At 40.7% G+C, this 22,356-nt stretch overlaps 1 protein-coding gene across 1 annotated transcript in view; it reads left to right on the top strand.

Moving 5' to 3' along the window:
• The window catches only part of LOC147732424 (uncharacterized), a 2,559,122-nt gene that overhangs the window by 346,658 nt on the left and 2,190,108 nt on the right, over positions 1 to 22,356 (top strand). The gene's annotated exons all lie outside the window — the stretch shown is intronic.

A 22,356-nucleotide genomic window follows, 5' to 3' on the forward strand; every position in this document is an offset into this window, starting at 1 on the left:
GGCCCCCTCTGGTCATTTCATGGTCAGGAGACAATCTGTATTTATTGTTAACTGTACAATTAATTAAAATCATTGTAGTAAAAGCAATCAACATTTTACAGCTAAAACTGTAAATAGAAAACATTTAACATTTTTGGTAAAAGGCATTTGCCGCCCGTCCCCAGTTCCATTACCACCAGCTTTCCTCAGGATTTATAGATGCTGAGGTGTGTTTTTTTTGGCAGTTCGAAAGCTTACATTGTTTTACAAGGATGGATAACATTGTGCAACTGTGGCAAGTGCCCATTGACCTTAGGACTGTATTCCTGTAAGGCTCTGTCCTTGGGGGGGGGGGGGGGGTGATCGAAGTGCGGAAAAGCTTCAATGCAGATTCTAGACCATCTAGTCATAGTTTCTTGGGTTTGTATTACACTGCTCCAGAGTTTTGTTTCGTTCATTTGCCGTTTTTAGGGTGATCCTGATACTGTAGATCAATTTCACCAGTCTTGCTAGGGTCATTGTGCTAGACTTGGAAAAGCACACAGCTGACGCTTCCCTACAGGATTTTATTCCATAGATTGTACAGATTGGACGCAGGTGTCGCATTCGATCATCGTTGAAATTCGGGCAGCAGCATAAGAGGTGCAGCCACGATTCCTTCTAATATGGGCAGAGTCTGCAGTTTGTGGCATCTCCCCTTCGGGCCCATGGCGGATTGAAGTCCGCAATTCCTACAGTGATTAATCTCATGGACAATATTTTACTTCGGGTTGATGGCGTGAGAGCGTCACTTAGGTAAGCCTGAGCTTTGCCTGCCGTATAGGAGCTGTTCAGTGGGTCGAGGTGTGGACTTGAACGGAGGGATTTACAATCAAGGTCAAATGAGTTTTCGCACTCTTGTTTATTTATAGCTCTTTTCTAGGTGATCATTGGAATTACAGGCCTCGATATGCTCTCTTCCACTATGTTCAATGCCTTGATTGCTTTATGCAGGGCGATGTGCCAGAGCATACGTGGCTCTTCGAAGATAGCTCTCAGTTGGTGTTTTAGTGAATTCGCTGGGGCCCTTAAAATCATTTGATAAAGTTTTATAAATTCCCCCGGCACATCAAGTCGGGCCTTGCCACGCCTAGTTCCAGCCTTAGCCTTGCATTCCTTGCCAACCTCATAATTTGGAGCACAGTTTTATATGCTTTAGATTGTGTTGAGTTTAAGCTAGCATGTTGTGACCCAAGGCAAGGTGGCCATAACTTATTGCTGGTAGAAGTTTTGCTTTTAGAGCTTTCAGTATTGGGCCGGCAGTAGGGCTGATCAGGTAGTGGTTTAATTGCTTGAGAAGATGTATCATCATGTTGGCCTTAATACTTAGGTGTTTCAAGTGGGCCTTCACATTCACCCGTTCTGTCAGCCAGACAGCCAGGTAATTGTATGACTCTACTGTATTGATATGTAAATTGCCCATTTGCCATTGCGCTTTATTTTTCTAATGGTAGGTCCAGAAGACGACAACCTTGGTCTTTTCTTGGTTCACTCTCAGATTGTTAATTCTGTTGAAGTGATTTAGTGCAGTTAAGGCTCTTTGTAGGCCCACCTTCGTGTGGTCCATTATGACTGTGTCAGCGGCGTATTGGAGCTCCGGCAACCTCAAGTTACCTAGTCTTGGTGCTACTAGGCAGGCTCCTTTTAGGGCATACCCCAGATCCGCTGTGTATAAGTTAAACAAAATGGGTGCCAGCACACATCCTTGCTTCAGCCCATTTTCTGTGACTATTTTCGAGGACACTGTGCTGTGCTGATTTTAACTATTACCCAGGTGTCCTCATAGAGCAATCTTATTGCCTTCAGTAGGTTTGGCGGAATGTCCCAGTTTCCTAACTTCCACCATAATCTTCTGCGAACAAGTTTATGGAATGCTGTGCTATAATCCACGAAGCAACAGAAGAGTGGAGGCTGGTTCTTCCGGGTTGCCTGCGCAGATAAGTTGGTCAGTGCCAGTACATTGTCCATTGTCAATGTTTGTGACCTGAAGCCAGTCTGGTATGGGGACATAATGCTATTTTCCGCCACCCACTCCTCGAGGTCAGCAGGCGGGCGTAGGCCTTGGCCTCAAGGTCGAGTAGGGCAATGAGCCTATAATTTGATGGCTTTAGGCGGTCTCCTTTTCTAAAGATAGGGACCAAGATGGAGCTCCTCCAGGCATCAGGCGTTGTTGCTGTCTGGAAAGTGTAGTTGTGTAGGGGAGTTATTATTGCAGCCCAAAAGTCTGGGGCCTTTTTGAAAACCGTCGCTGGAATCCTGTTTGGCCCAGGGGCCCGTCATTCTTCATGTTCTTAATAGTCTTGATGACCATTTGAGGGTTTAACTGGGGTGTTACTACACTGTGTGTGAACGCCGGCGATCTATCACACTCGGACCGGGTGCAATGGCTGGCTTTAGTACCTTCTGGCGTGATGTCTGGTTGCTAATCTCGGACATCTCCTCTGCAGCCCCCGTCTGAGCTATCTTTATGTGCGAGGGTAGTTGTGTAGAGCTATTTGACATAGATCAGCCAGTCCTTTTCTGCTACTCTGTTCTCTCTTGGGATTCCACTGCTGCTCAGTTGGTTTATGTGTCTCCACAGATGCGCTGAGTTCTTCTGCTTTAGCAGGGAAAAAACATTGATCCATTCCCTCTCCCTGGTGGCATTTTTATGTTCCCATATTTTCTTCCTTAGTGCTGCCCTGAATGAGGGGACCGATGGTCCCTCCAGTAAGCCGCCCCCTCTTTTCTTGTTAGCTAGTGCCTTGCGTAGAAGCCGTTTTCTGTCCTGTATGTCTTTATTTAGCCCTATGCTGCCCCTTCCTGGTTGCCCATCGAGCCTGAGGGGATGTGACTGGGGGTGCCCGAGCTCTGAGCTTGGCTTGTAGGTCATCCACGATGTCTTCCCAGACCTTTATGGGTGAGAGCGCCGGAAACGGATTGCCTTCCTGTTTTTCTTCGAGCCAAGTTTGTAGCGTGTTACCTGTATTGTCTGACCATTTGATCCTCCTCACAGTGCTGTGTTTTTTGTCCCCTCTTGATGCTCCAATGGTTTGGTGGCAGAGAGCTGCCGGAACTGTCATCTGGAAGACCGCTCTTAATGGCCTGTGGTCGTTTTCTGACCTATCTTCCAATTCAAAGTCATCCAGTTTGGCCGCTGGTGCTTCTCTGACCATGATGTAGTCAATTCTTGAGATGTCTCTGAAGGTGGGGGGAGAATCCCATGTGATTGAGTGGGCCTTTTTCAGTACGTGAGTTGAGGTCAGTTTATGGTTGTTAATGAAGTTGAACAGGGGGGCTGCCCTCCCCCACTAGAATAACCTGGTGAGTTTTATATTTGCACAGGAGGTCTTTAGGTTTCTCCAGCATTCCCTCCAGCTTCTCTTTCATGGTAGGCTGTGCTTATTAAAAGAGGCATTGGATATGAATTAAGGTATAGGCCTCTAATGTGTACACTTGCAATCCGGGTGTGTTTAAGTCGATTGCCATGGCTTCAAGGGTGCTTTTGTGCTTTATAAAAACTGATACACCACCAGCTGGGTGGCAAATAGATTCTTTTTTATGGCTGGGATGAAGTGTTCATAATAGCCTGCCAATGGAGTGCAAGACAAAGCCCACGTCTCTTGGAGGCAGAGTGCATCGCTTGTTTCCAGAAACCGCTGCAGAATTTCATTGCAGCTGATTTTACTTATCCCTGCTATATTCCAGGAAGTTATGGTTAGTTACTGTTTGTGGGCTTCTCCTCGCCTTGTTGCATCCCTGGCTAGCTGGAATTCTCTGCCGTTAGGGATACTGGTGCCCCCCATTTGGCATTCCTGATGGAATTGGAGAAAAGGGGCCTGCACTAATGACCCGATAATTACTTTGGCATGAGATCCTGATGTCCGTTGGGACCCTAGGTGCGATGCGAGTAATGCCCGGGCACCCCGAACTATTTGTCCCATGCAGGATCGACCAAGGGGCCTTTTCCCTGTTGTCTGCTGCCAAGATGTACGGGTATTTAGGGTGTGGCACAGTCTGAACATCGATGTCCCACTCTGCAAGTTGTGTGGAGTTGTTCACGATGGCTTGTTGGATTTTTATGTGGTTTAATCCCACCACTGATGAGTCGCCGTGTGAGTCTCCCTTTGTACTCAGAAATTTTACCCATTCTATATCGCCTGTTTGTATTTGTTCTATGGTGGCCCGATGTTTAAAAAGGCGGAGTATATTGCTCCTGTTTAAGGTGTCATGCTGTCCCATGCTATGATACCTTGGGGGTGAGGAGTACCTCATGGATCATTGTTGGTGGGCCGTGGATTGGGGCCCCCCCTGCCCATGTGTGGTATGTATCTGCAGGCCTTGACCTTGCGCTTTGCCTTCCTAATTTGATCCTAGGCTGTCTTGCTTGGGACTGCTTGTTATGGCCTTAGTTGACCCCAGTGCCAGACTCTTGTCCAGATTCGGGTTGAAGTGGGGTCAGATCCAGCTGTTCCATCGCTGTTGTGGCCATCTGTGTTTGGGGGTTTGCCTCACGTACTGCCGACAGTGGTCTGACTGCTGAATCGTGGCTGTTAGGCTGGTCTGGCCTTGTTGAGGATTTTTGGGTCATCCAGGTGCAGGAGGTCGGGGAAGTTGGTTGTATTTGCTCTTCCGCCAGAAGATGACAAGCCTGGAGATCCTTCTTTGCTCCAGTTTTTTTACAATATAAATTGGGTACGGCTGAGGTGGATTGGTGTTCACTTGCTGAGGCGGGGTTATGCTCTTCGTCAACTGCTGTTGTCTCCCTCTTGTCTTTGTTTTTTTCGGTTGTTTCCTCAGCTTCTTTTCTGCTCGCCTCGATAGAGTGGTGTCTTGTGCTTCCACTGTACTGAGGGCGTGTTCCTGCGGGTCTAGTGCTGGTGCATTGTCCCCTCCGCTGTGCCCCTTGATTACACTAGATGTCCCTTTGGCCCTTATGGAGCTCTCTGATCATCTGGAATCTTTGAATCCTGGCCCGCTCGCCATCCTACTTGCAGTCTTTCCTCCCTGTGGTTGGAGAGTTTTAGCGCTATGTCATCTACGGTGGATGTGCTATATACCTCCCGGCACCCTTTGGCTGTTTCTACTATATTCGTTAGGATCTCAGAGTGGGAGACCCATTTCTCCATAAGGGTTGAGCAACAGCAGGTACAGTCGCCCCGACTGGACGTCATGTACTGGTAGAGCTTATTGTCTAATTCATCCACTCTGGAACTTATGTTGGCTAGCCAGGCTGCGATGGCTTGATGAAGGTCTATTTGAACTTCCATTTTTGATGACTGCCATAGCAGAGCTTTGTTAGTGGTATAGCTCATCTCTGTTGGGGGAGTTTTCTCCCAATCCGTGTCCATACTTACGTTGCAGAGTTTGTGGTCAGTTTTTACTTTGGTGCCCCATAGGGGTGTGAAAGGCGTCAGCAGATTTGGGGTTAGTTCCAGGGTTCTTTCAATCTTCTGGCCCAGGTGGTAGAAGAATGAAGCTGTTCAATCCCTTCCCACTGGGGAGTCCGGTCCCTCGTTGACTAGGTGTGGCCATGTGCTTGTGCGGTTTGCTTCCGGTACCATGCTCTGGGAGTCTGGACCAAAGGCTATGGCCCGATGAATTTGCGCTTTCTTTGTTAAAGTTGGTAAATCCTTGGCTAGAACTGATTTGAACAAAATGCTAATCTATGTCCTACTGCTGAGTGCAGTAAACAGTCAACCTACAAATTAATCTACATAGAGAAGCACTTAATCTTACACATTGTAAACAGGCACATAAATAATGGAAAATTTCTTTGAAAGCTACAAACAGGATGGATGCAAAATGTTTTTTATAAACCACTGTATTGTTGTAATTTCTAAAGTATTGGAGATCACAGCATATATGATATGATTCACAGAAGATGCTGTCTCGGGACAAAGTGATTTCACTAGAATAATCTTTAAAATCTCTACAGGTAATTCTGCCTCAATTGCGGATAACCATATACAATATTCTGACATAGTGGAATAAGTAAGGCAGTCTTTTTGGGACTCATCTGAGACAGCTCACTTGCAACTATCTATTGTTCTAATTATTTTTTCTTTTTAACTCTAAAAAGGGGCTTTTAGCCCTCCTGCCACTTACCATTGGTGTGTTTCATTGTTACTCCTATTTTCTTCCTTTTCATTGGTTACAATGTGTCTGCCCACTTTGTATCCATACTTTTTGCTTTCTTCCCTGAAGCATGGACCAAGTACTGATTGATTTCTTGATTAGTGTTCTTCGGTGATGCTTGAAATTGGATTGTGGTACATTTATGTTTTTTGTGAGTATTGTTTGCTAGTTCTTTTAAAACACTCCTAAGCCGCAATTTGCGAGTACCCAATAGGTACTCACAAATTGCGCATACAATTTCAAGTGTTCCAAATGGACACCCTGTTGCACCACTGAAATATGCATGTGTGCACATGTGGCACACATAAATGCCCTAAGGGCATGTATGTATGCCACATGGCAGCTTGAAAATGCAAAAAAGGGCATTTTTCATGGAATTTGCATATTAGCACCAACTTGAAGTTGGTGGTAATTTGCACACCCTTTAAGCCAGGTCGCAAATTATTTATGCTCCCTACATTTCATTTAAGGAATTGAAAATTGTGAATCCTTAATGTATTCGCAAAAATAGGAAATCACAATTTTTGTGATTCCCTATTTTGTGAATGCCTTTTGAGATGTGACATCCCAAAAAGCTTTTACCTGTCCGCGAACTGGAAAAACGCTTGATACATCTGGCCCTTAGAGTGTATCTTGGAAAAAAGTACTTTTCTGACATGGTGACATTTCAGCTGCAGAATTATGGCTGTTGTCTATAGGAAGTGGCTGGTGGCTGATGTCTTAGCCTGTCATAAAGACAGAGGACTTTTTACAAATTTCTCTTGTTCATTCATATATTTTACTTTGCTGCCCTGATACCATGTTGTTGGACTTACAAAGTAAAGATATGCATACATGTAGGCTTTTTAAAGAAGCAATAAAAATACTAACCCATTGGCAAAAGTACTTACTGGGTAATATTTTGCTGAGTATTACTTTTTAGATCTCCTCTTGCATTGCAAATTTCTTCATAACCCTGCTAATCCAGCCTGTTTAGAAAAGGCCACCCTTGTCCTTAATATTGAGGAAAAGCGCATACATGCACTTTTATTAGGAAACGACTATTTTTCTTCTGTCACATAATTGGTAAATTTATACTTCCTTTTGTGAAAAGTAAGAGGCATAAATAATTTATTGGGTAAAATATAATAAAACAACGACTTATTTTTAAGCAAACTAAGCAAAACATTGTGATCTATTAATAACTGCATGCATTTGTGCTCATCGTTAATAATGCTATGCTTTGTAAGCAAGAAGTCTGAAAATGCTTAAATACAATACATTTTTGAATTTCAACAAGATTTTATTGAGAGAAATAATGATCCAAATAATAGCAATCAAAATACAACGAGGTGATACATTCTAATATGAGTAGAACGTAAAAACATGGATAACATTTGATCAGTAACTAGACTTAATGTAAGTAAAATTGTAAAAAAGGCAATCAATATGAAGTTAATGATATGAGCCAATAAAGGTTTACAATGTTCAGAACGCAGAACGTATCAGTCTCTAAGATGAGGATAGGGGCAGGGGAAGATAAGAAGAGCAAAAGGAAGAAAGAACGGGATGAGAGGACAGGAAAGAGGGAGAAAGAAAGAAAAGAAGGAATCCCACAGGAATAACCCAATGTAACGCAACTACCAGACAAAAATTAAGTAGACAGAACAACAGGAAATTGAGGGACTACACCTTTCGAGGAGAGTTCCATATAGTCATCCAAGGTTGCCCAAACCCCATTAGAGATGGAAGGCGACAGGTGTGCTAGATCTACTGAGGTGTGAGCACTGCGTAAGAAGGAAACCCATGCCCACCACGTATGGTAGGAGACAGACGAGAAAGATTTCCATTCCATAAGAATAACTTTGACCGCTACAGATAAAAGAAGATCCAACAGTTGTAATTGCAACGGGTCAAGGGGAAGAGGCGTAGGAGCAGCCCAGGGGCCTAATATAACTAAAGGAAAAGAGAGCTGGAGCTCAATGTCAAAGATAAGAGACAAATGTTGCTGAATAAGGTCCCAGAAAGGTTTAAGTAAGGAACAGTTATAGAACATATGTGGAAAATCACCCGCCTCCAAGCCACAACTCCAGCAGAGGTCATCCTCTTTAAGGTTGAGGGAATGAAGACGTACAGGTGTCCAGTGGAGTAGATTGATCGAGAAAAACTTGGACTGTATTAAGGAAGGAGCTATTTTATTACGGAGCGCCAATTTGCTAATGGATTGCCAAGCTTCGGATGAGATATGATCCGTAATATTGTGATCAAAATGACGCGACCATTTTTGCTGTGCAACCGTCTGATCAGGAAGCGAAGTAGAGGATAGAAATCTATATATGTGGGACGCAACATGACCAGCCTTGAGCCAAATACGGAACAGCGAGATGGTGGAGGAGGAGGGGTAAAGACGAGTTTTTGAGACAGCAACCTTGATTTTAAGAAAGGTATAGAAGTCTAGATTTGTTAGAGAGTGTTTGAGCGCTAAGGTAGAGAAAGGTAAGGGCTCACCAGAATCACTATATAAATGTTGGACAAGAGAGACACCCTTCGTAGCCCAGTAAGACATGAGGGTGGGAGTGATATTAAGTTTAATTTTGGAATTACGCCAAATGGAAGACCATCTAGTTTTGTGCAGAGGAAATGCCATCTTCCTGTCTACTTTCTTAATTGCGACAATTGTATCAATAATTATAGAGCGGGAAAACAGAATATGCAGAGTGGAAGTAGTACAAAAAGAGGCAATTGGCAAAGGTGCTGCTAAATCCTGTTCTATGAGTAGCCATAAAGGAATATGACGGGTTGGGGGAGCAAACCATAAGGCACCTTGAGAGGCCAAAAAAGCAGTCTGGTATTTTTCCCAATCTGGGAAATTACAACCCCCCATGTCACAAGGTCTACGTAAATGTTTATATGCTAACCGAGCACGTTTGCCGCTCCATAAAAATTTGGAGGTGATACCATCGATTTCCCGAAAAAAAGAATCAGATAATTTAATCGGAATCATGGATGAGACAAAATTGATAATCGGCGTGATCATCATTTTAAGGGTTTGTAGGCGACCCCACCATGAGATATGTTTTGGAGACCATGTATCCAGAAGACGACGAACTTTAGTAAGAGTTTGAGATTCATTATAGGCAACCGTGGTATGTAGCGTGGAACAGAAATAGATGCCTAGATATTTGAGATGGGTAGATTGCCACTTAAATCCAGCCGAACCCATATGAGCAGGAAAACAGTAGGCATTTAAAGGGAACATTTCTGTCTTATCTTTGTTTAGAGTATATCCCGATACCTTAGAAAACAAAGAAATGGTGTCAGAAATAGCAGGAATGGCCAATGCGATATCATCTGAGAAAATGAGAACATCGTCAGCGTAGGCTGCAGTTTTAAGACAATGAGGGCCAAAAGAAAACCCTTTGATATCAGGGTATAAATCGATCATCCGAAGGAGAGGATCAATAGATAACAAAAACAAGAGAGGGGATAAGGGACATCCTTGTCTCGTGCCCTGGCAGAGATTAAAAAAAGAAGATGTAGTACCATTAATTCTAATATTAGCTTTAGGTTGGGAATATAAAGACATTACCATGTTAATAAAAGACTCCCCAAGGTTATGTGCACATAAGACAGCTCAAAGGAAAGGCCAAGAGACTTTATCGAAGGCCTTCTCTGCATCGAGGGCCAAGGCCGCGGCAGGTAGTTGGGATCGCTTGGCCACCCCAATAATATGACAGAAAGTGCGAATATTGTCTCTTGCCAGCCTACCCTTAACAAAACCAGTTTGGGAGGGATGAACTAGATTGGGAATAAAAGATTCTAAACGTTTAGCCAGGATTTTAGCAAAAATCTTCGCTTCCATATTGAGAAGCGAAATAGGGCGGAAATTCTTAGGATCCGAATGGTCTTTCCCCTCTTTCGGGATCACTACTATGGTGGCTTCAGCAGTCGTACCAGAAACAGAACCATTACGAACAAAAGCGTCAAAGACAGATTGTAACTTAGGAACAAGCAACGGGAGAAAGGTTTTATAAAATAATATCGGGTATCCATCTGGACCAGGTGCTTTCCCCGAACGGGTGGCCTTGATAGCAGCAACTATTTCCTCAGGTGAGATAGGTTCATTCAGAGTGGAGCGATCTTCTTCTGATACTGATTGAATCGGAATCGATTTTAAAAAATCTTGGCACTTGTCAAAAGAAGCTTGGTTAGAGGGGGTATATAATTTGTTATAGAAATCGCGAAAAACTTCAAGAATTTCTTCAGTTTGGAATTTTTTAGAGCCAGTATGATCTTTAATAGAAGAGATCTGTGAGGACTTATAGGAAGACTCTTGGAATTTTAAGGTAGCAGCCAAAAGTTTCCCAGCCCGATTCTTTAAAAGTAACTTTTTGGACTTTTGTGCTTGGAAACCAATATGAGCTCTTTTAGTGACAATTGTATTATATTTGTATTTTAGGAGCTTAATTTGTTGCAGGGTAGTCGGATCTTTGGTGTGTCTAAAGGAAGCCTCCAGAGTCTTGATTTCAGTTGATAAATCAGTAAGTTCTTTTTTAATCGCTAAATTACGTTTGGCCATACATGTAATAACTTGGCCCCGGAAAGTACACTTAAAAGAGTCCCATAAAGTTATTGGAGAAGATACAGAATCCTCATTTTCACGGAAAAAAGTGTTTATATCCTTTGAAAATTCTTCCACCTGGGAAGAGTCATGTAACACTTCTGTATTAAGTCTCCAGGAACGACCACGTGGCTTCGGAGCAAAGGACGATAGCGTAAAAGTGACCGCAGCATGATCAGAGATGACAATGGGATGTATAAGCGGAGAAGAAGAAGCTGAGACAAGAGAAGAGTGAACTAGGAGATAATCAATACGAGAGAATGAGGAATGAGGGGAGGAAAAGAAAGAAAAATCACTGCCAGTGGGATGATGGAGACGCCAAATATCATGCAATTTAGCAATGGAACACATGTTAAGCATCTGTTTGTGTGCTTTAGGCGGACGAAACTGAAATGCAGAATTCCTGTCCAATAGAGGGTCCATTGGTAAGTTAAAATCGCCACCAACAATGAGATTGCCATCATGTGGGGTGTCATGCAATTTTTTAGCAATGGATTTCCAAAAAGCTGGGTTATCAACATTCGGAGCATAGATATTCATAACAAACAAATCATGTTGTCCATCCGACAGTTTAGATAAGAGCCAGCGACCCTCAGAATCATGCTCAGAAGAGAGAATTGATAAACCTGAATTCCTCAAAACCAACGTAACCACTCCATTTCGTTTACCAGAAGCATCCGAACAAGAAACATCCGACACCCATTCTTTCTTTAAGAATAACGCTTCTCTGCTAGTGATCTTAGATTCTTGAAATAGGACTAAGTCTGCCGAGAGAGACTTACAATAATCTAAGATTTTAGATCGTTTCACCGGATGATTCAAACCCTTAACATTAAGGGATAATACATTTAAACCTGGCATATAACAAAAGGGGATACAAACGAAGACAACATTGATAACAGAGAAAGGGCGAGGTTCAAAAATATAGTAGACCAATCAGTAATCAAAATAGATGTTACAGGAGCATCCATGTGGGAGAACCAAGAAAAAAGAAAAGACAGAAGAGGAGAAGAAAGACTAGAAAAGAGAAAGAGAAGAGGCAGAGGGGGAGGTCTAAAAGAGACCCATATCATGCAAGGGAGAACGTGGAAAAGGCGAGTAGGAGACCCGTACTAGGAGCAAAAGTTGGTAAAGAAGAATAGCCCACTATTAAAAAAACAACTGTCAATGAGATAAAAAAAAACATACTAATAGAAATACATTTTGATACTGAATTACTAAATTGCTATAAGAAGAATAATACAACTCAGAGTAGACTAGCAATCTCACAGCGAGAACAGGATCATATATTAAATAACAATAATAGAAAATGTAATAAAAGCGTACTTATGTACGAAACAGCCTAAATAGCATATATCATTTTGTGAATGCAATATCTAATATGAACTGAAACCATATATTAATAATAAAGAATACCTGCATATAACTATACTATGAAGTGGAATTATATAAGGAAAAAAGAGAGGTGGATGAGGACAGCATATAGAGACGAGGAAGAAACAGAGAAGGAAGATGAAAAGTAGCGGAAAGAATAAGGAGAATTCTACACAGCATAATATAATGATACCTAGTAGAAGGCAAATGTAAGACGCAATACTAGTGAAATAAGTAACAATACATTAATACAGACAATAAGTCTGCAAACAATGGCTATAAATAGGCAGGTAAAATGTAAATTTAAACAGCAACAATATAAGTGAAACACACCGTAACAAAAATAGGTAAGAGCAAGACAAAAGGAGAAGATAGAGAGGTACGAAAATAAAGAGGCCAGAGAAGTTGGATAAAAAAGAAAGAAGAAAAAAGTGAAAGGATCGGAAAAAAGTCTTCTCGAAGGATAAACAAGAGAAAAAGACGGGGAGGTCGGATACGAGACAGAAGGAGAGATTCAAGAGTAGTATGGAGAAGAGAGAAGAGATAGGACGCACAATAGCAGAGGAGTAGATCGACGTGTAAACTTAGCTGGAAAAAAAAAAGGAGATATCTATCCAGAAAAAGAGACAACCAGAAATAGAGAGAAAACAAATCAGGTTCCTGAGGCACCATTAGCCTGCGAAGTTGCTCTTTGGATTTCCATTTCTATTTCCTCCTGGTTGTCCAAGAACGTTGCCAAGTCCGCCGGTTCATCGAAGATTCTGGAACGCCCTTTATATGTAATGCGAAACTTGGATGGACCAGAAAAGGAAAAAGGAATGCCCATTTCGGTGAGACGTTTTCGAAGGTTCAAGAAACCTTTCCGTCTTATGACTGTGTCTCTGGCAAAGTCTTGGGAAATGGATATGCGATGACCCTCCCAGCTGAGTTGTTTAATCTTGCGCATATGAGACAGAATCAGCTCAGTGTGTTGATGTCGTAAGGGCTTAAAAATGATTGCTCTTGGCTGGGTTGCTGCTTTAGGACGGAACGTTGGAACACGGTGTGCTCTTTCAATCTCAAAATCTCTGTGGAAGGATAATTGAAGTGTATCCGGAATCCAATGAGATAAGAACTCAATCATAGAGGAGGATGATTTCTCTGAATCCTCCGGTAGGCCAAAAATACGCAGATTAGATCTCCTATTACGGTCCTCCTGCTCCGTGAGGTCTCTACGCATCGCCGCCATAGAGCGCTCCAGTTGAGAAAGGGACCTGGATTGCTTTTGCATACCATCCTCTGCAGAACTTATTCGTGATTCTGTCGCTGATACACGAAGAGAAAGGGCTTTAAAGTCATTCCTGATAGCAGATACTTCCACTTGTAGTAAGTCAGTGTTAGTTTTTGTTGACTGCGCAATATCATGAACTTCATTAAGGCACGCTAATATTGTGTCCAATGTGGAAGTATTGTCTGACTGAGGAGATTCAGGCGTCGGAGAGACTGACTTGAGTCTTTTCAAAGATGTGCCCGGGTCTTTAGAGTCTTTGTTGGTCGAGGACCGATTCATATTGGCAGTGTTGTAGTAGGAGCCTAAAAGAATACCACTGGAATAGGCTATAACACCAAAGTTGCGCAAAGTAGTCAGATACAGTGAAAAAAAAAATGGCAGTTCACGTTCAAAACACGCTAAGCTAATCTAGCGGTTCGAGTATGAGCATAGTTGAGCAGGAAATCACCTCAATGAAGCAGTATGAAAACCTCCATGAACAGATTGAGAGAAAAATAATCTGCGAGCAGCTTAAAAACCAGCCAAGAAGCAAGAGAGTAACATCAAAAAAACAGCAAAAATGTTACCAGTTTAGACGTCGTGTGCAGAATCCCTTAGTCAGATACTTGACACTGCAAAATTGTATCCGCGGCGGCGCCTCAGAAGTCAGATGACAGGAACGTCATAAGCGGGAAAATGGCGGCCGCTCTTCAGGAATGCGAGCGCCTGTGAGGTTGGAGGCAGAAAACATATCTCCGATGGCTAAAACAGCAGAAAAACAGCGTCGTACAGGTCACCACATGTTCCGCTGCTGGTGTATGCTTTTTCCGGCCAGAAGGGCAAGAAGAAACGGAGAGAAACGCTCAACGGGCCAAACTCGCCACGTAGCTCAAGTGCAACACGCCATACTGCAGCGGCGCGCAAGCCACGCCCCCTAAATACAATACATTTTTAAATATTCAACAAAATGCTAATCTATGTCCTACTGCTGAGTGCAGTAAACAGTCAACCTACAAATTAATCTACATAGAGAAGCACTTAATCTTACACATTGTAAACAGGCACATAAATAATGGAAAATTTCTTTGAAAGCTACAAACAGGATGGATGCAAAATGTTTTTTATAAACCACTGTATTGTTGTAATTTCTAAAGTATTGGAGATCACAGCATATATGATATGATTCACAGAAGATGCTGTCTCGGGACAAAGTGATTTCACTAGAATAATCTTTAAAATCTCTACAGGTAATTCTGCCTCAATTGCGGATAACCATATACAATATTCTGACATAGTGGAATAAGTAAGGCAGTCTTTTTGGGACTCATCTGAGACAGCTCACTTGCAACTATCTATTGTTCTAATTATTTTTTCTTTTTAACTCTAAAAAGGGGCTTTTAGCCGACCTGCCACTTACCATTGGTGTGTTTCATTGTTACTCCTATTTTCTTCCTTTTCATTGGTTACAATGTGTCTGCCCACTTTGTAGCCATACTTTTTGCTTTCTTCCCTGGAGCATGGACCAAGTACTGATTGATTTCTTGATTAGTGTTCTTCGGTGATGCTTGAGATTGGATTGTGGTACATTTATGTTTTTTGTGAGTGTGTATTGTTTGCTAGTTCTTTTAAAATACTCCTAAGCCACTCTATTTCATTTTGTAACTGCTTTTATGCCCCTTTGTTCTTACTTTTTCATCTTAGGCCCCTTGTTCACCTCCCCCATTGTTTGCTTATTTCTAGTTTTTTCAAACTTCACTTTCCAGTAATCCGCTTATCTCCAGCCAGTCCTTTCTGAGTCTCATAACAAAACAATTAATTACATGTTAAAAAAGTTATGCATTGCAGCATTCACCAAAGGCGCATTTGTTTATGACTCATACTCATTTGGTCGCATTCCGTGCAATGTCACCTTCCTACCCATTTTAGGAAAGCCAATGTAAGTTACACATTTTTAAATTGCACCAACTGGTGATATTGGCACTTGCCTAAATGCATGAGTATCCATGCTGTTAGCAGTTCATAGGTTGTATGCATCAAAAGCATGCCATAGCTTACTGATACCATAATATACTATAAATAACGGGCCAGAAATACCACACTATTCCATACTGTGCATTAACAGAGCATAACATACCATATTATAGGATAACAAACCATACCACATCATAACATACAATGCAATAACAGGCCATACCATAAAATACAGTCCATACCGTGTCATACCATATTACAACATACTATGCAGTCGCACACCATAAAATAATAGCCCTTACTATACCATACTATAAAAGGACAGGCCATACCATACTATAATATGCTGTACAATGACAGACCATAACATATAATACTATCCATTCCAGTCACCATCACCTTCTTTTACTTCTTCTCACCCAGGAACCCTCTAGTCACTATCACCTCTCTTTACCTCTGCCCACACCTGAGAACTCAAGTCACCCTACCCACCCTTTAGCTCTACCCACCATAGAGCACTCAAGCCACCCCACCTCCTTTAACCTCTTGTCACCCATGAACCCTCAAGATACATTCACCTCCTTTTACTTCTACCAACCCATTGAACCGCAAGTCACTCTCACCTCCCCTTACATCTACCCACCCATGAGCTCTCAAGTCAACCTCACCACCCTTTACCTCTATCCACCCTGAGGCCTCAAATCGCTGTCACCTCCCTTTACATCCAATCACCTCTTAGCACTCAAGTCACATTCACCTCCCTTTACCTCCACCCTCCCCGCAGCCATCACATTGCCCTCACCTCCCTTATCTACCCACCCCTCAACTCTAAAGGCACATTTACCTCCATTTGCCTCTATCCATCCCTAGAACCTAAAATCACTTTTTAAAAATAACATTGAAGGTATGTTATTTAGAACAAAACACCTGTTTGGTAAAGCACTACATGACAAAGATAGAAATACTTACCTGTGTGGTATGTACCTGTGTTGCAAAGACTGTATGGTAAAGGTCTTTTGTGGAAAAGACTGCGAGACAAAGTCTGTGCCCCCTGAGGCAGGACACAAATGTTCTGTCGGGCACCGTCAGTTGATTTATGCTCTTCAGTATGTTTGGTGGGCACCTTTGGCTCTTTGACAGTTTGTCCTCTCCCTCAACCACACCCCCACTCTATACTTCCTTGCGCTGTTACTGGTGAGACATTTTGTTTCCTTCAGGAGCTAAGAGTCCACCCATTGTTGACCATTGGTTGACCTAATTGAACACTCTCATTTTCGTTCATCTCTTTGGTTAGCAAATGCCAGCATCACTTTCTCTTTGTTTGACACTACCCTGCAGCGTGGCCCAAGTACTGCTTCCCTTGCCCATTGTCTTTGCACTGCTTACCACTTCTAGAGGTACTTTTTTCTTTTACTTGAACTCCCTTACTTCCTCCCTCCTTCATTGTCACTTTCCCTCCCCTACACCGCCTCTCCCACTGTTGCTTGTACACCCCAACCCATCCCTCTTTGTTGCTTGCCCTCTCTTGTTCTGCCAGAAAAAAAGCACCCAAAAGTCACACTAACAGGTGTCCAGATGCTACAAATAGGCAAAAGGCACTGCACTCCCTGCATGGCCTTTTTTGGCGCTGTCTTCAGACGGGGCCAAAATGGCAAACTTCAGCTTGGAGGTAAGCTATTTAAATGTTTTTTTTATGAAGGCAGAGAATAGTCCCATTCTAAGAAAATTGATCACTGCACCTCATGGTCAATGCTGGCCACATCATAGCGCTTTTTTTCTAACTTTCAGTCATACTCTACAGCAGCTGCCCTGCTGCTTAACATGGCTAAAAGAAAGTGACAATGCCAATAGCTCTTCTATAGGCGAGATCTATTGGTTTGCAATGCTTGTTTCTCTGGAAGATGTTAACTGATAGCAATATTATGACAGGTACCTGCAAAGTGAGTAAACATTACATTTTCAACTTTTTAGCCTCTTTAGGTTGACACTTTTTAACTAATTCCCCTTTCAAAAGGTACATTTCAAAGTTTGCAAGCTTTTACATGCCAAAAGTAATGGAATCAAAGAACATTATTTGTAGGTAAGCTGTAAATAAGTGTATCTCCAGTGCAGTAAGAAACACATTTCCTTTCGTTCTTTGTTTACCTTAAAGAGTAATGTGTGTGTCTGCTTTTCTATAACAATTAAGACGCTTCTCAGTTGAAAGTGCTGTGTAGTCCCCATTTACTTGAAAGCTCCCATCCAATCTCTAACACAAAAGGCGCCAAATATATCTTTCTTCATTCTACATCATTCTACAATACAGCAAAACACTTTTTAAAAGCACTAGTGCAATGGCCATCATATTAACAACTGCCATTTATTAAGCAGCAAATAAACTCTGCTGTAATAGTAACATTATTTGTCAGTCATTTTTACTCAGTTCATCAATGAGACACATATTATCATGGATCCGAGCATGGTGGTAGTGTTATATAAATGTTACAATACAATACAATACATTGTGAGCCTTCTTTCCAGATACATCCATTGTTAACACGATTTAGATTACAACTGGCATCTTTAATCCAGTGCATTTTGCTCTATAGAGGGATTTTATTTAATCAAATTATGTTTCAGGTTAAGAATTTCATTTGCTTTTAACCTTATGTTTACTCATACAAGTGTTCCTCTGTGAATATGTATCTACCTCTCCATGTGTGTGTTTGCAAGTGTTTGTGTGTGTATGTGTGAACATGTGTGCAAGTGCATGTCTTCAGCTCGGTATTGTTCGACTGCATATAGATGCCTCTATGTGTGTTTTCTGTTATTGCATCACAACACAACAAACAACATATCTATTAAACAAAGAGCACATACACCTAATACAAGTCAGACTATAAACTTTGTCAATGCTTGCTTTTAATGTCTTTATTTTTATGATGAAAATGAGTCAACTACTCAAAAAAATCTGATCCGTGTAAACAATGGATGTACCTGACTAGAAGGCCATATATGTGAAATAACACTCCCAGGCATACAACCAAGGTAATGGCACACTAGACTAAGCAAACAAACTAGTTCAGTTTAGAAAATATACATTTTTAATGTGTTAAAAAGAATTGATAAAAAATCAGTACATTGATCAAAATTGATAAAATGACATTGTATTAATACATATGTATTCACAAGAAAAAGGTTAAAAGGAGTAGATGGTTTCCTGTCGACGCGTTTCGACATAAAGTCTATGCCTTCATCAGGACTTTTACCATCAAATTGCTGTAAAAGAGATTATAGAATGTTTTACTATTTAGTTTTTCCATCTTGAAACAAGTTAACAGAACTAGTTTAAAAGTTTGCCACAACATTCTATTGCCAAATATTTCTCAGAGTCATGATGTACCGCTTTATATTCACAGATTTATACCCATGTCAGACACCTATGCGTATTGTATTCTACAAGATTGATATAGGAAAGAATATACAAATCATTGTTCTGCATTTTCAAGTGATACAATATGGTGCAATAATGCTCCTTATATTGCCTAACCAAAGGTTACTATTCTCTTCCTGACTACAAGGCCCACACTGTATTGTATTATAACATTTATATAACACTTACTACTACTCTGCTCATGGCTTGCCTACATGGGTAGCATGCTACATATCAGTGTGAGTGGTTGGAAGTGTGCTTTCTTTCTTTTGATCTTATTTGGGAAGTGTTTCCCTTTCGTGCACAATGACTATTGGAGTATGGGTATCATGTTATCTGACGCAGCGTTTAGCAGTGTGGTGGATGACAGTATTCAGTCAAAATATCGAGCTGGAAATGTCGATTTACACTAATATCGAGTTTTAAATATCATGACACAGAAATATCAACAGGAGGAATATCTTGGATAAGAATATCAACTCTTAGGTGAGAAATATTGATTTAAATAATTCAGAAGTCATTAATATTGGTTGCAAAAATATAGTTGTTTAAAATATCGATTTTTTAATTAGCGTTATATATTTAAGTATATATTTTAAATGCATGTGATGTATTTTTTGTATAAGTATTTGTTCATATTTTTTCATATATGTGTTACATTTTAGTCGTTATTAATTTTAATTTAATTAGAGTTTGCATCTATTAGTTCTGTAGCTGGTTGTGGGTTTATAGGGGACTAGGGTGGGAAGTAATTTAATTATAGTAAATTAATGAATATTTTTCATGTATTAATATTTATTTAATTGACATTATGCAATGTGAATTGTGCTTTCAATTTCTTTGGGTACATTTTAGGTGCTGGTTGTGAGGTTTATATGGGTAATGGGTGATAAGTAATGTATTTTTAATTAATTAGTTAATTAATATTAAATAATTGACAATGATGGTAATTGTGTAATTAATGTTAGGTGGGGGGTGTGAGGTTTATAGGGGTAAAGGGTGGGAAGTAATTTATTTTTAATTAATTAATGATTAGTTAAGTAATATTAACTGATTGACAATTGAATATGGAAGTTGTGTAATTAATTTTAGTTACAGGTTCTGGGTTTTAAGGGTTAAAATGTGGGAAGTAATTCTTTTTAATTAATTAATATTTAGTTGATAATTAAAATTAATTAATTAATTATGGGAATTGTTTATTATTTTGTGTCTGTGGGTTTTGGGTTTATTTGGGTGAAGGGTGAGGAGTAAATTAATTTTACTTACTTTATAATTAGTTGTTAAATACTATTGATTTATTTAATTGATTTTTTAAATTATGTAATTCATGTTGTTACAGTTTAATTTTAGATGTGGGTTGTGGGGATTATAGGTGTAAAGGGTGGGAAGTTAATTAAACTTTGTGTTTTCATTTGTTTTTTAATTAATATTTGTTTAATTTATAATGATAGTTTTGGGGTGGGTTATGAGTTGTGTGGTATTAAAGGTAGAAAGTAAATATACTACATTTATGTAATAATGAACATTTTTGTTAATAAATAATTTCTAAATATTTATATGTTTGAAAATTATTTTTTAATTGTATTCAATATAATTGTAGATATTTGTAATATGTATTAGCATTGTTTTTATTTTCTTGTTTTTAATATTAAATATATTTGTATTTTAATTTTTAACATATTTATATATGTGTGTGTGTGTACATATATATATATATATATATATATATATATATATATATATATATATATATATATATATATATATATATATATATATATATATATATATATATATATATGTTTATATATATATCATCGTTAACAAAGTGGACAAGGGGGGTAACATCGTACTGTGGCCACGCAATCTGTATTTGGAAGAAGCTAATAGGCACCTGAATGACATCAACTGCTACAGGTTCTCTAACCATAAAGAAACAGCAAGCAGTAATAAGGATCTCAGGCGACACCTTAATGATTTCAGTTCACAAGGGCAGCTGAGTAAGGAAGAGTGTGCATTTCTCAGCATTGATTCACCGGTTCTACCCATTTTGTACTTTCTGCCAAAAGTGACCGCTATCCCTGGTCGGCCCATCATCTCGGCCATTAAGAGCATCTGTGAAAACATCTCCAAGTATGTAGATTTCTTTCTGCAGGATATGGTGCCTAATCAGAAATCCTACCTCAGAGACACCAGCGATTTCCCGCTCAAGGTCACCCCCTGGCACTAGAACTATTTGCTAATATCCATGGACATCACATCGCTGTACACTAGCATACGTCACCAGGATGGTCTGGCTGCCTGCAAATATTTCTTTAGTAAAAGACCTATCAATTGCCGCAGACATAATGAACTCATTTTGTTTCTAATTGACTAGTGTCTTACACATAACTTTTTTATGTTTAATAAAAAGATATACCTGCAACTCAGGGATGTGGCCAAGGGAGCCTGCTTTTCACCCAGCTACGCATGTTTACAGATTGGCTGGTGGGAGGAGCGGGTTCTCATGGTCAAGCACCAGCCAGCTTACAGCAACAACATAGTGTCTTGGCTGAGGTATATGGATGACGTCTTTTTAATTTGGCAAGGTGATGTGAGCAGTGCTAAAACTCTCATTGATGAGATCAATACCAATGATCTTAATCTGGCATTGAATGCCAGCATTACTGCCACCTCTACTGAATTTCTAGACGTTAACCTGTACATCGCCAATGGAACTCTTCAGTCTAAACCCCATCGTAAGATTACCGCAGGCAATTCCACATTACACGCCTCTAGTTTTCACCCTAGACACCTCATAACGAGCATTCCATATGGGCAGATGCTGCGCCTGTCCAGAATTTGTAGTACACAGGAATATCTCCTAGTGTGTCAGACAGAAGCTACCAAAAGGTTCAAGGCACGTGGCTATTCCAGATCTATCATACGTAAAGCCATTGACAGAGCCAATGCCATCCCAAGGGATGAGCTGCTAGTGGTCCCAACCACTGTTGAGGTTTCTAGCGCTACCACCATACTAGCTGACCCAACAGTTTGGTCACCCCCAGACTGATCATAACACACAACACTGAAGAGAGAACCATCAGATCAGTTATTAACAATCATTGGGGGATCATCAGATTTTACCCCAAACTGGGGTTGCTACTATTACAGAAACCGGACATCACATACAGGAGAGCATTCTCCATGAGAGATGCTTTGGTCAGAAACAGTCCTGATTAATCACCACGCAAAATTGGCTAGCTGACATGAAATATCAAAGTTGTAGGGCTTGCAAATTTGGTAGGAGCATGACCAAGGTAGATTCCGCTTTCAGACACACACCACTCACCATCAAACACAGATTGGCAGGCAGGACTGAATTTGCGGTGTACATGCTCGAATGTAACTGTGGGCTACGTTAAATTGGAAACACTAAGCTCCAGGTACACCTGCGTATATTCCAACACCTCAGGGCGATAGTTAACAATGACCCAGCCTACCCTGTAGTGAGGCATTTCAAGGAGGTGCACAATAACAATCTCAAGCACCTCCAATAATCAGTCAATGATTGCGTTCCACCTCTTAAACGTGGCGGCAACAGGGAGAGACTTTTGAGGCAGTTGGAGAGTAGGT

Source organism: Lissotriton vulgaris, chromosome 2_1 (assembly GCF_964263255.1).
Source record: "Lissotriton vulgaris chromosome 2_1, aLisVul1.2, whole genome shotgun sequence".
Classification (NCBI taxonomy): Eukaryota; Metazoa; Chordata; class Amphibia; order Caudata; family Salamandridae; genus Lissotriton; species Lissotriton vulgaris.